We start from the raw sequence: 14,745 nt of genomic DNA, 5'->3' as shown, positions 1-14,745 counted from the left end.
GAAACCTCAAATATGCTGAACTGGGGAGTGGGAGTGTGATGGACTGAGTTGTTTTCATCTGTGTGATTAACACAGAGCATGAGGTATGACTCACCTGGGTAATATTTGGTGCTCTTTTTAAGGATCCAATTTTCATCTTTCTTATTTCCGGTAATGTTTGTGGACTATTTTATTAATTAAGATTTCATATTTACCAGTTCCTTCGATTTACTTTGAGCTTTTCTATCTTTTATAGCGGAAACATGAATCACTCATTTTTAGCTCTTTTTCCCCCCTCTTTGTCTATATATATGTATTTAAGGTTGTAACTTAGGAGGGCACTTGATGTAATGAACACCGGGTGTTATATGCAACTGATGAATCAGTAAATTCTACCCCTGAAACTAATAATGCATTCTACATTGATTAAATTAAATTGATATAATAAAAAATTAAAAAAATAATAAAGTTGTAAGTTTTCCTCTAGCACAACCTTAGATACTCCCCAAAATTAATGACACGGTGCCTTTTTGCTATGATCATTTGAAATATTTCAGTGTCCTCTGTGACTTCCTTTCTGACCCCTGCAGCATTTAGAAGTGTGTTGTTTAATCTCCAAATGTTCCCATATATTTTTTTTAGTAATTGAAATGCTAATTTCTTTCCTTTGTACTCAGAAGTCTAGAAGCATTGCAGTGTTTCCTTCCCGCTCTAGAAGAAACTCTCTACATATGTACCATCCAGCCCTAGGCCAGAAATCCATTTCCCCAGGCGGCATTCTGGAAACTCCTATCTGCACCGTGCCTTTCTCTTTAGTACACTGCCCGGTGAATTCTAGTGGCTTCAGGAGCCTTCCACTCTGATCTCTTCCTCCTCAGCTTAGCAAGAGTGCCGTTCTTTCCTTGGGCTCTTTTCCTGGTGACGTATGGGAACCTGGAAGGTCCCCAAGGTATAAGGTTGAGAAAATATTGAGCTTGTCACATCTGTCTGCTTTTTTGCTAGTACACAGTTCTGCACTGACTCCACTCTCTTCCTCTCCAACTTCTTCAAAAATGCTTTGCTTATTTTGTCCACTTTTATAGTTGTTTACAGTAAAGGGAACAGGGAGCAGTATAGAACCCATTCTGTGTCATGGCCATACCCAAAGTATTCCTTTTTAATGTACTCCTATTTAAGTTACTCATAGTAAAAAGAAGAAAATGGTTTTGGAAAGTTAGGTTTTAAAATGCATGCTTTTAAAATTTAACAAAATGTATTTATTTTTATCAACTGTTTTAATTTTTGTTTGCATTTTTTAAAAAGATTTTTATTTATTTGAGAGAGAGAGAGAGAGAGAGTTAGAGAGCACAAGCAGAGGGAGAAGCAGACTGACTCCTTGCTGAGCAGGGAGCCTGATGCAGGGCTCAATCCTAGGACCCCGGAATCATGACCTGAGCCAAAGGCAGATGCTTAACTGACTGAGCCACCCAGGTGCCCCTGTTTGCATTTCTACTAGCAAAGAGAAAAATTACTGTTTATGAACTTCAAAGAGAAAAATTACTGAGTCAGTTTTTCTCGATTTCTGAACTTCCATCACTCTGAGCAACTACATTGAACCTGCAACTGCTATTATAAAACCTGTTTCTAACAATACCTAAACAGTGCTTTTTTACTTGATGCTTTTTAAAGATAACACAAAGACCTAGTTAAGAATGACTGATTTAATACATAAGATCAACTATGGTTGACTTTAGCACAGTGCTTCCATCTCATGGCACAGATGACATCCTAATGGAGCCATGACAGAACCAGTTGACACCTTCCATCTCCGCCCTTAGGAGATGGTGAGTCCTTTAATAACATGTTATAGGTAATATTGCTCTCCTGCTCCTATCTGGATGCTCATACTGATTCATGCCTGATTCTTTCTGTTTTGCTCTCTTCTGTATTTCACACTTGTCTCTGCCAGATATGCCAAATAATTCTATTTCATAGAAGCATGACTTTATACCTGTATTGAAAGTCTAGCTCTGAGAATTTGTGAAAGCTTTGTCTGTAATTCCCTGTATTATGGATAGAATCTTCATTTATTGCATTTCTTTTAGCTATTCTTGTTCCTACTACCTACTGCACATGCCCACGAAAATGTTGAAACATAAGTTTTTGGGGTTTTTTTTCCCCCTCCACAGCACATTTGGCAAAAGCACAGTGCTAGAACTCCTTGTTATCTGGGAATAATGTCTACTCTGTACAGCTCTGTACGGTTCTAGGCTAGTTGGCTTTTGATGAAAAGAAAAAAAATCCAATTTCATGCTATCTGGAAAAAAAATCTGTTTCACTGAGTCAAAGGTTATTTACCCTATACTAATGCCTATGTCGCATTGTTAAAATAATTCTCAGCTATAACAATCTCAGGATTTCCCCCTTTAGTTATGTTATGCTCATTTAGGATGCTACAAATGAACTTAATAACATCCACTTTGAATGTTTGAAACAGCTTTTCTTTTTTTTTTTTTTTATTTATTTATGATAGTCACAGAGAGAGAGAGAGAGAGAGGCAGAGACACAGGCGGAGGGGGAAGCAGGCTCCATACACCGGGAGCCCAACGTGGGATTCGATCCCGGGTCTCCAGGATCACGCCCTGGGCCAAAGGCAGGCGCCAAACCGCTGCGCCACCCAGGGGTTCGTTCATATAAGATAAGACCCTTGGAGCACTGAATTCTACGTAGATGAGATTATTCTATCTTCCACTCATTTGTTTGGCTTCATTAAGCAATTATAGTTTAAAATCACAAATGCCACTCTTTTTGGGAAAAGAATTATGCTTTTTACTCTGGGGAACACAAAAGAACCAAACCCCCTGTCCTCAAGTTGCTCAAGGCATATGTGGAAAACAGCTACATGCAAAATTAAATGACAACTCCAAATATTTGAAATGCAAACAAACAAACAAACAAAAACCCCAGAAATTTTGTGAAATACAAATGAGTGGGACAGATAATGTGGACAAACTGAGGACTGGAATGGGCTGAGAAATCTCTTCCAGGAACACTGTGTGGTCAAGGAAAGTTTGTCCAATGTATGTTCATCTCCTGTAGCCTAAAAAATATCTCCATGCTTAAATCCCATGATTGAGTTTATGCATAAAGGTTTGGAAAGCACTTTGTTCTTTGAAATGCAATAGGGTGTGCTGTCTAATTTGCTACTCTGTCTCCTTATTTAACACATAAGTCACCACCATTATGCTCGGCTATCTTTTTCTCTGTAAGGAACCTCATCTGCTTTCTAGAACCCTGATTCTCCCCTCCTGTTAGTGCCTCTACACTTATGTACAAGGAGTAATGGAACTGGCTCCCCATTTTGATTCTCAACAAGGTTGTAGGCCATTGTGGACTTCTCTGCCCAGATTGTCTGTGAATGAGGAGCAATGGACTAGAAGAGCATCTCCAAACACACCCAAAACTGTCATTGGATTGTATGTGGCCCCTTGGAAGAAAATAGTTGCAGGTACAGCTCTGCATGTTATTGGTTTGAGATCAGACCAGAGCATCTTTCCTCTAGCTATGCCCACAGGGAAACAGTTATATGGGGAACTTAAAGAAGAAATGTCAAACAAAGAGGAAGACTTGTAGCCATATTAAAGAAAAATTGTCCTTGTCTTTAGCTGGAGGTATCACATTCTAAATGTGCCCTTTTACTCTCTCATATATAATATATCTCCCTTTCTCTTGGAAAATGACACTGTAGCCATTGATTTTGTTTTTATCAATCAGGGTGAGCCAACCCATATGATTTTCAAGGGAGTAAACAAACCAGACACAAGGGCTAAAATGTAATTATGCAATCATGAGTAGGGGAAGAAGTGCGTGCATTTCTGGATGGCTGTGTTCTCTAGACTGAAGCTGAACACTGAAGCTAGGACTTAATGCTCCAGCATCCATATCGCTTTGGGAACACTCTTTATCCTTGTTTGAAAGCATGGACTGAGCAGTGTAACTTAAGCTCCTTTGACAAAATCCTATTTAATCAGGCCTCTTGCTTATCTACAGGCATAAGCCAGCCTCCCCAGAGCCGAAACTTACACTGTTGGGCAATAGAAATTTATTCCCACTCTCTTGCCACTTCCCAGAAACGTGGTCCAGGAACTCAAACTTGAACCGGACCCTAAAGGATGCATGGAATAAATGTCACTTTTATAAATAACTTGTCTATCCTAAGGTTAAATAGTTATTTACCTTAGTTCTTTCTTTTACTCCTGTTTATAAAAAAAAAAAATGAATCACTTTTTGTGTAAAATAAGGTTTTAATGCTATCCTTTGCAATCTCATTAGTGAATTGGTCCACTCACATTTATTGAATACTTTATCAAATAAATGAGACATCTTTATAATATGCGATACTTTTATGTAGAGCTGAGACTGTACTTGGGCTTTCCAACCTCTTCCATTATTTGTCAATCAGTCGTCATACCTGAACCATAGTTTTGATACTTTAAGCTCAGTTTCTTTTTTTTTGGGGGGGGGGATGCAGAGGAAGAGGGAGAAAGAGAATCTTAAACAGGCTCCATGTCCAGTGAAGATCTCAGGACCCTGAGAATCATGATTGGAGCTGAAATCAAGAGGTGGACACTTAACCAACTGAGCCACCCAGGTGCTCCTTAGCCCAGTTCCTTAACCTCAGCACTACTGGCATATTGGGGCAGACAACTCTCTGTTGTGGAGAGAGGTTCTGTGTGCTGTGGGATGTTTAGCAGCACCTTAGGATTTGCCCTCCTAGGTGCCAGTACCAAGCCCTGCCCCTACCACTACTCAGTTGGCAACAAGCAAATGTCAAAAATATTATCAAATATCCTCTGGGAGACAAAACTGCCAACCATTGAGAATTACTATTTTAGCCTAATGATACATTTTTATATATTAGATAAGACAGACCAACTCCTTAGCAATGCTTGGATGAAGTTCTGAAGCATCTGTATCTCATTCATTTTAATGGGGCTCTGGTACTTTATTTAAAGGAGCAGCAGTGTGTAATAACAAGATGAATTCTGTGATCACGAACTGAAACTCATCATGATCATATGATCATTTTTTTCTCCCTCTTTCTTTGTCTAGAACCTAGGCGTGGAAGCATAGCTTGGAACATAAAATCATTGTACCCTGAGATCTTTTTGACAAAAGTTCACTCCTTAAATTTTGCCTTATGCACGATCACAAAGATTATGTTTCTTTTTTTTGCCCCCCTCAGGAAGTGTCTACGAAGGACTTAAATCACTCAGGCAGGATGTGGAAGACTAGGAGGTGTCAGAAACAGCCATGTACCTGCCTAATGAGGCTGGACAAGCTCGAGTGGACAGGATGAGCTGGAAAAGAGGAAAGATTGTCCAGGCCAGTATCTGAGAACATGTAATAGAGCATGCTAATATAAGTTGGCAGGGGCATGCCAAAAGAAAATGATGGAAAACCCAGTGGCTAACAGCATCAAAGAAAAAAAGACTCGCATATATAACCAGGCTTCAGTTTCTGAGCTAACTTCCAGAAGAGAGGGGGAAAGAAATCAGGGGAGACTAAGAAAAATATGACAGCCCTAATAAGAGCTTTATTTTATTTTTTTTTAAATTTTTTATTTATTTATGATAGTCACAGAGAGAGAGAGGCAGAGACACAGGCGGAGGGAGAAGCAGGCTTCATGCACCGGGAGCCCGATGTGGGATTCGATCCCGGGTCTCCAGGATCGCGCCCTGGGCCAAAGGCAGGCGCCAAACCGCTGCGCCACCCAGGGATCCCCTAATAAGAGTTTTATAGGAACCACATGATTGAAATGAGAAGCTGGCTCAAGGAACATGTCAGAGACTCAATTATCTGGGGGTGGAGAATAAGATCCTAGAAGATCAGTAGCAAATATTTCTTTATTCGGTGTCTCTGTGCATTAGATGAATATGCTTTCATCACATTGCACATGAGAGTTTATCTATGAAATTGACAAATACTTTTTGAGCACCTGCAGTTGGTACTGGGTGATGGGAATTTAGTAGCCAAAGTAGAAAAACATCCTGCTGTCACACAGTTTATATTCTAATAGAGGAAGAAAGGCAATAAACACAATAAATAGATAAATATATGGTATGTTAGAAGGGAATAAGTGATATGAAAAAAGGGTGCAAGGTATAAAGGCTTGGGAGTGCTGAGTGTCAAATCGAGTAAATACAGACTTAGATAAAGGGAGACTTTATTTAAAAAGACTATTCCATCAGGCAAAATGCTCTGATCCCAGAGACATGCAAGTATCTCAAAATTAAACAAAAATAAAAGGCTTTTATAGGGTGGGGTGAGCAGAACTAGCAGGAAGTCTGTGGGGGGGGGTAGGGCAAGTGGGTGGGGTAGACAAGTGGCATCTTTGGGGCATTTTCACAGTGAAATGTTTTTCTTTATGGTTAACAGATTCTCAGAATGAGCTGTTTAAGGGCGGATGTTCTGCACTGTAGTAGTTTAGCATTTGCCTGAACTTGAGGTCAAGCCAACGTTTAAGAGCCTGTGTGGAGCAGAGAAGGCCGATTAAAATTTGGTCAAGCAAAGTTCAATGGATATGCCATGGGCAATTGTGTGCACTTGGCCGTAGCGAAGAGTGTTTATGAATAATGTTAAATAAGGCAGTCGAGGGTAGGCTCATTGGCGTATTGTCAGAGTCAAAGTAAGTGAAGAAGCAAAGACTTCAGAACAATGAGGAAACAAAAAGCTGATATTGAGAGAAAAGCATTTCTGGTGGAGGGAAGCCTAGTGCAAGGCATTGAGTGAGAATATAGCTGTTGTGTTGGAAAAATAGCACAACAGAGTACATTTTCCAAAGATTGCCTCAATCATATCTCGCATCCCACATGCTTTTTTTGCAATGCGATCTTGCCACATTCCCATGAACAGGGAAAACTTATTTCTCCATGTCCTTAAATCCTGCCAGGTTCTGTGACTGCCGACACCAATAGATTATAGCAGAAGTGTCACCATGCCAGTTCTAGGTGTGGCCCTGTCTTAATTGGCAGGAAACTTCTCCTTCCTAGTTCCTGGTGCACTTGCTCTTGGGACACTGTTTTCCAGAACATAGACAACTCCCCCCCCACCCCACCTTGTGCCATGCTGTGAGAAGGCTTAGGTGCACAGAGAGGCCATATGGAGGCTCTCTGGTCTGCAGCCCCAGAACTGTGTGTCGTGAGAATGAGTCATCCTTGGGGCCTTGCTTTTTGAACCAGTAGATCACTCCAGATCTGGCTGACAGTGGTCTGTAACCACACAAGAAACCTTAAGCAAGAATGCCCAGCTGAAGTCAATCAACCTACAGAGCAACCGAGACACAACAGATTGTATTAAGCCAATTAATTTTGGGGTAGTTTGTTATGGAACAATAGATGACTGAGATAAATAGCAAGGAGGACATTGTAGGTAGAGGGGAGTGGGCCACAGGGAAATTAGTCCACAGGGAGATGAAGTTGGAAAGGTATGTGGGAAATCCTGTTGGATATTGCTTCATAAAAACTTTTGAGTTTTTCTCTGAGCGAAGTGGAGGGCTGGTGCAGCGTTGTGAAAGTGCAGTGACATGAACTGAGTAATATTTTGAAAGGATCTCCCTGGCTGCTGTGTGGGGGAATCAACCTCAGCCACCACTTGTCACAATCTGGGCAACCAATGATAATGACTTAGATCAGGAGAGGAGAGGAGAGAAGAGGAGAGAAGAGGAGAGAAGAGAGAGAAGAGAAGAGAAGAGAAGAGAAGAGAAGAGAAGAGAAGAGAAGAGAAGAGAAGAGAAGAAGAGAAAAAGAGAAGAGGCCAGGGATTGAGCTCTGAGGCATTACAAGGTGAAGAGGCTGGGACAAGACAAAGGGACACTAAATCAGGCTGAGTTGGAGCAGGGGATCCTCAAGACTGGTGAAAGGGGTGTTTCCAGTAGGAAGGAGCCAGCAGGTGGGTCAATGCTGCTGCTCAGTCAAATAAGGAGAGAACTGAAAATTGTATTCAGCAAAGTGCTCTCAAAAAATGATCTCACTTTCTCTTTGTTTCTCCTCATACACAACACAACAGTTATTGAGCATTTACTATACATCAAGCACATCTTAGACTTGGGGATATTAAGGTAAGTAAAACGTTCCCTTAAGAAGTTTACAACCATCCAATCGATTAAACAATATTTACTGCATAATCACTATGTGTAAGGCACTCTACTAAGTACTATGAAGGATATAAATGTTGGATGGGATACGTGTTTAACCTAACTGGAAATATAGAGAGAAACACACAGACCGGTACACTGCAGTACAAGTAAAGCTCCTCAAAAATGCCCTAATGAAGTGTAAGTTTTCAGGAAATGGTGGCATATATTGTATGATGAAGGGATAGGTTGCCTAAGTAGGAAAAATCTGGAAAAGCTTCATGAAGGCACGAGAATAGAAAAAATGCAGGGGTGCGGAGTGTGGGCATTGGAGGTCAGTTAATCGGCAACATGGAGAAGTCAGAAAATATAGAAACTAAGTGTGACACTGTGGATGAACCTGGAGGACATTATTCTAAGTGAAGAAGCCAGTCACAGAAGGACAAATACTGTGTGATTCTACTTGCAAGAGGATCCTAAAATAGAATTGTAGAATGGTGGCCGCCAGGGGCTGGGGGAAGGAAATGGGGAGTTGCTGTTTAACGGGCATTGAGTTTCATTACACAAGAGGAGTTAAATTCTTGATATCTGCTGCACAATCTTGTACCTATAGTTAACAATACTATACTGTAGACTTAAAAACTTGTTAAAAGAGTAAATTTCATTCTGAATGTTCTACAACTTTAAAAACACCAAAAAGGAGCACCTGGGTGGCTCAGTCAGTTAAATGTCTGACTCTTGATTTCAGTTCAGGCTGTGATCTTGGGGTCATGGGATCAAGCCCCATGTTGGGTTCTGTGCTCAGCATGGAGTCTGCTTGGGATTCTCTTCTGCCCCTCCCCCTGCATGCATATACTCTTTCTCTCTAAAATAAATAAAGAAAATCTTTTTAAAAAATTAAAAAAATAATTATGAATTGAAAAAAGTAAGTGGAGATACCTCAAGAATGGATGCGGCCACTGTTCATGACTTTGGGTTTTTATTTTTTTCTTTGCTATGGCAAGGTTGGGGTCTGGTGGATAAGGAAGTTTTGGACTAGTGGATGCATCATAAATTTCCATTTTAGGATCATTGATCTGGTGGTGAAGGTTAGAGTGGAGTGTAGCTGGGGCATGATAGGACTCAGACCTAACATCACTGAAGTGGACGGTTACTTAGAGCAATACAGGTATTTCAAAAACTCTTTTCAACCTTGTGGAGACTTTGCCTCTTCATAGATGCATGTTTTCTTGTGCATCTAGGGTGTGGTGTGTGCATGGTGTGTGTGTCAGATGTACATCTGTTTCTTTTTTTTTTAAGATTTTATTTATTTATTTATTCATGAGAGACACAGAGAGAGGCAGAGACACAGGCAGAGGGAGAAGCAGGCTCCCTGCAGAGAGCCCAATGTGGGACTCAATGCCAGGACTCTGGGATCAAGACCTGAGCCAAAGGCAGATGCTCAACCACTGAGCCACCCAGGTGACCCGCCTCCTTTTTTTTTTTTTTTTAAGTGTAAAGTCTGAGCATGGTGCCAGCACATATGATTGCCTCCAAAATAATCATTCATTCTTATATTCCTTTTCTCTCTTTTTTCAGATATGTGGAAACATTGTCCAGTAAATACGTCTGACTTAGGTGCTTTTATTTTTAAGTTGCTATAAACCTTTTATGTTGTTTTAAATTTCTTAGTTTTTGTCCTATGTCTTAAAAATCTTTTTCTTCCCATTTTTATTAATTTAAAAACATTTACCAAGCATTTATTATGTGGGAAACCAGAATCTGAACATAGCCTACCACCCACCCCCATGAAGGTCTCAATCCACTAGGGGAGTCAGACACAGAAATAAATCACTATAGATACAGTAAAATAATATATATTATACAGGTACAACTAAATTACTAGATTTCTCATTTCTTTTTTTTTTTAGAGTTATTTATTTATTTAACAGAGAGAGAGAGAGAGACAGACAGACAGAAAACACAAGCAGGGGGAGCAGCAGGCAGAGGGAGGAGAAGCAGGCTCTCTACGGAGCATGGAGCTTGACTCAGGGCTCCATCTCAGGACCCTGGGATCATGACTTGAGCCAAAAGAAACTGCTTAACTTCTTAAGGTGCCCCTAGATTTCCCATTCCTTATTCCAAATTCTATTGTTATTGTTATTGTCCAAATTCTAAGTTTTCAGTTTATACAGTGGATAAATTCAAATATATAAACTAAAGCGGGTCCTGAGACAAGTGGAGCAAGCAGTAGGGTTATGGCAATGGGGGGCCAGGCTGATACTCCCTAAGGCCAGTGAACTGTTATCAATTTTTGGAGACATGAATTCAAGAGTTAGCCCTTGTCTCTTCTCGGAAAATCTGACATAAAAGTAAACAAATCTGAGAAAGTACTTTTTGTGGTTTGGAGCTAAGCAGGATATATTGGGGTGAAGCAGGTGTAAGCTTGAGACTTAACATGCTGTTTTTGCAGAAAGAACTTAGCTCTTCATACCCCCGAGCACCTCCAGTACAGACATACATCGCTGATGGTCCGCCCTGCCCTGCACAGACAGCAAACCACTTCCATAGGATGGGTGCCACCAAACAAGGGTGCAGATCATAGATACTGCTTTAACTCCCCAAAGCCAGAAAGGGTTCCCATGAATGCTTGCCCATTAGCCTAGACCTTAACGGGAGAGGTTACCTTGTGGTGTCTGTGAGTGATTGAATGAAGTCCGCGACAAAGTTTTGAAAACCTGTGTGGAGAAGCAAGAAAAATATTATCAGCCCAGGTGGTGTAAGTAGACAGACTACAGCCTCATGCTGCCCTTCCCCCCGGGATTCTGAGGGTGCACCTCCTTTTTTTTTTTATTTATAATAGTCACATAGAGAGGCAGAGACACAGGCAAAGGGAGAAGCAGGCTCCATGCACCGGAAGCCTGATGTGGGATTCGATCCCGGGTCTCCAGGATCATGCCCCGGGCCAAAGGCAGGCGCCAATCCACTGCGCCACCCAGGGATCCCTGCACCTCCTTTTTACTCTTCCAGCTTGTAGCTGCTCAGCGGGAAGACCACTTGCCCCTTTCCCTCACCTTACCCACCTCCTCTCCTCTCTTTTACAGCTCGAGGGAATAATAACAATTCTTGGGAAGGTGAAAGTGGGGATTTGTACAACCACAGAGAGAGGGGGAATCCATGGCATCCCCTTAACCAAACATAACTTTATGCTTTGCTTCTCAGGCTACCTGAGAAAAAGGGACAGTTTTATTTTTTTAAATTTCTCATCCATCACAGCCTGATTCTTTTATAAAAGATCATAAAAATGAATTAGCGGAAAAATTAAAAGGCATAATTAGATTCAACAGGCATGAAATTTCTCTGCCAGACTTACTCTTAATTTCAGTTCTTGTCTTGTCACAGATGGGTGGTAAACAGTTTACAGACTTGTGCTGGTTTGTGGACAGCCTTGGAGTATCACTTTCCAAAGCTAAACATCCTAAGAGAATAGTGTGATTAACCTTTTTAAGCACACATTTATTGAAATCTCTCCATATTTCTCTCTTTTCTTTTCTTCTTTCCTCTATCAATCATCTATCTACCTATTAACCATCCATCCATCCATCATCTTTACCTTGTATAGTATTGCTCCTGTATGCTTGAACTTTGTTCTACTCTCTACTCTACTCTACTCTACTCTACTCTACTCTACTCTACTCCATTCTACATTGTATTCACTCCATTCCATTCTGAATTTGTTTAGCTTGTGGCCACAAGAACATCTCTTCCTAGTGGATCCAAGACAATTGGGTAGAAGGTACATGTACATGATTTTGGTAATGCCTGTAGTAGTGAATTGCAATATGTTAAGAATTTGTGGGAAAGTGGTCACGTGGGACCTGGTAAATGTTGCTTTTATATTTCCTAATGCAGATTTTTAAGTAAATGATGAAAGTCACCTTAAAAAGTGAATCTGTTTCTGTTTTAGGCTTGGATTCCTTTGTTTCTCACTGTGCATCTTTTGGGGTGGTTTTGATTGTCAGAAATTCTTTTGGATTTTTTTTTTTGTTTATACTTTAAACTTTTCACAAGGAAATGCCTAATTGACTAGTTCTCTTCAGATGCTTTACCACTTCCTTTTTTATTTAAAAAAATAACTAAAAGTTTTTATTTTCTAAGATGATATCTCACTTAGTTTTCTTTTTTCTCTTTTTAAAATTTAAGTTCAATTAGCCAACATATAGTATATACTTAGTTTCAGATGTAGTGTTCAATAATTTATCAGTTGCATATAACACCCAGTGCTAATCATGTCACTTGCCCTCCTTAATGCCCATTATCCAGTTATCCCATTGTCCCACCACCACCCCTCTAGCAACCCTCAGTTTCCCAGAGTTGAGTCTCTCATGGTTTGTTTCCCTCTGTGATGACTTCCCATTCAGGTTTCCCTTCCTTCCCCTATGATCCCCTGCACTATTTCTTATATTCCACATATGAGTGAAGCCATATGATAACTGTCTTTCTCCAATTGACTTATTTCACTCAGCATAATAGCCTTCAGTTCTATCCACATTGATGTAAATGGAAGGTATTCAACCTTTCCGATGCCTGAGCTAAATTCCATTGTATATATAGACCACATCTTCTTTATCCATTCACCTGTCAAAGGACATCTCAGCTCCTTCCAGTTTAGCTATTGTAGACATTGCTTCTATAAACATTGGGTATAGGCCCCCCTTCAGATCATTACATTTGTATCTTTGGGGCAAATACTCAGTAGTGCAATTGCTGGGTCGTAGTACAATTGCTGGGTTGTAGGGTAGCTCTATTTTTAACTTCTGGAGGAAACTTCATACTGTTTTCCAGAGTGGCTGCCATAGTATGGAGGTCACTAGTTTTATTTTTGAACTATTTATTACTTTCATCTTTTTAAGGAGTTAATGAACTTTTTTGGTTCTATGTATTATATGTTTCCTGTGTCCTGTGAGACCAAAATTAGCATATCTGGGACTTAATGCTCATGGTGATTGCTTTGTTTATCTTAGATTTGTGTTGACTTTTATCTCACCCGTGGACTTCTCATAGTCTAAGAGGCAAAATCTAGAGTCACTCATATTCTTGTATCTTTTATGTTATTTACATTCCTCCTGAAACTGTGTGAGATTATGACCTTGCATTTGTAGGGGAAGAAAAAAAATATTTTTCTGTCTACCCTTCTAGGTTTTCAGCTAGGGCTCAATGGGAGAAAAAGGAACAAAGGCTGGACTTTCCTGTGGCTTATCGTCTCCAGGCAGGATTCTTGAGGCATACAGGTTATAACACTTCTACAGCTACCTCAAGGACTTCTTTAATGTTTTACCAGTAGAGCTTTGCTCTGGTTAGTGTTACTTGACTCTGATAACTGTAAATATCCCTCCAGCCCCATATATGTTAGCAATCATCCTTTAAACATATGGCCTACTGATATACATCAGAAGGGTCTCAGGTCTAGTGTTTTACTAAAAGTAGTAAATAACCTTATCTTAATGGTATAGCTACCCCTCAGGGTCCTGGAAGCCTTGCTTCCAAATTCCTTAGAGATATAACACTCTCCCTAACCCCCACTAACTTAAAGGCATATGATCAATCGCCCCTCACAATCCCAGTGCTCTTTCTGCCCATGGGTTCTGTCCCCATGCTGTAATAAAAGCAATGTTTCACACCAAAAACAGCTCAAGAATTTTGTCTTGACCATTAGCTCAAGGCCCCATATCAGAGCTCCATAACAAGAGGCAGATCAACAAGAGAAAAACAAAGTTTTAGTAACATGTTTATCTTACATACACGTAGGAGAAACTCAGGATGAGTAAATCAGAGTTTTATTTAGAACCTGGTCTTAGTAAGGAAAGACATTTTTTTAGGAAGTGACAAGACAAAGGAAAATGACGTTGGGCCTCCAGGGGCAACAAATTGTGTGAAAACAACTACAAGGGAAAACTAAGGGCAGATAAAGTCTAGTGACCACAGTTTGGTTTGTAGATTTCTTTTATGTCACCTGGGTTGGATAAGGGACTAAAATTGTCTCTGGTGATTAACATTTGTCCTTTCAGTAGAGAAGGGAGAGGTGATACACTTTGGGTAAATTTGTGTCTTGCTTTTAGGAAAATAAGAGGAGAGCACAGAGCATTTTTTTGCCTGCTCCTTCTTAATTGCCTTCAGTCTGAAATGATCCATATGCCAAACTGGTATATTTTGAGGTGGCCAACTTTGCTACCTTTCGTGTTTTAAGGCAATAAGACTTGAAAATCAGGGGAAGGCATTTTTCTTTCAATCATGCTTTTAAGAAAGATCAATGAGAAAGTAATATGAATACCTATATGAGATTTAATACCTGGGATTTTTAAAATAGAGAGCAATGAAAATCACATGCCTGATTACACAAGACTAAATACAAATCACAGAGTAAAAACAAGAGTGAAAGAGTCAAGAGAAAGGGGAGAAACAAATGATTTAAAAACCAACTCCTGGGATCCCTGGGTGGCGCAGCAGGTTGGCGCCTGCCTTTGGCCCAGAGCGCAATCCTGGAGACCCGGGATCGAATCCCATGTTGGGCTCCCGGTGCATGGAGCCTGCTTCTCCCTCTGCCTGTGTCTCTGCCTCTCTCTCTCTCTTTCTCTCTGTGACTATCATAAATAAATAAAATAACAAAAATTAAA

At 40.3% G+C, this 14,745-nt stretch overlaps 1 long non-coding RNA gene across 2 annotated transcripts in view; it reads right to left on the bottom strand.

Moving 5' to 3' along the window:
• LOC121498519 overlaps positions 1–14,745 on the bottom strand; it is a 38,484-nt gene that overhangs the window by 10,476 nt on the left and 13,263 nt on the right. For both annotated transcript variants that reach the window (XR_005989826.1, XR_005989827.1), the window contains exon 2: positions 10,758–10,809. This is a non-coding gene — a long non-coding RNA (uncharacterized LOC121498519). The remainder of the gene's footprint in view (positions 1–10,757; positions 10,810–14,745) is intronic.

This window comes from Vulpes lagopus, chromosome 9, assembly GCF_018345385.1.
Source record: "Vulpes lagopus strain Blue_001 chromosome 9, ASM1834538v1, whole genome shotgun sequence".
Classification (NCBI taxonomy): Eukaryota; Metazoa; Chordata; class Mammalia; order Carnivora; family Canidae; genus Vulpes; species Vulpes lagopus.
Note: the sequence above shows the minus strand (reverse complement) of the source record. Positions and strands in the feature narration are given on the sequence as shown.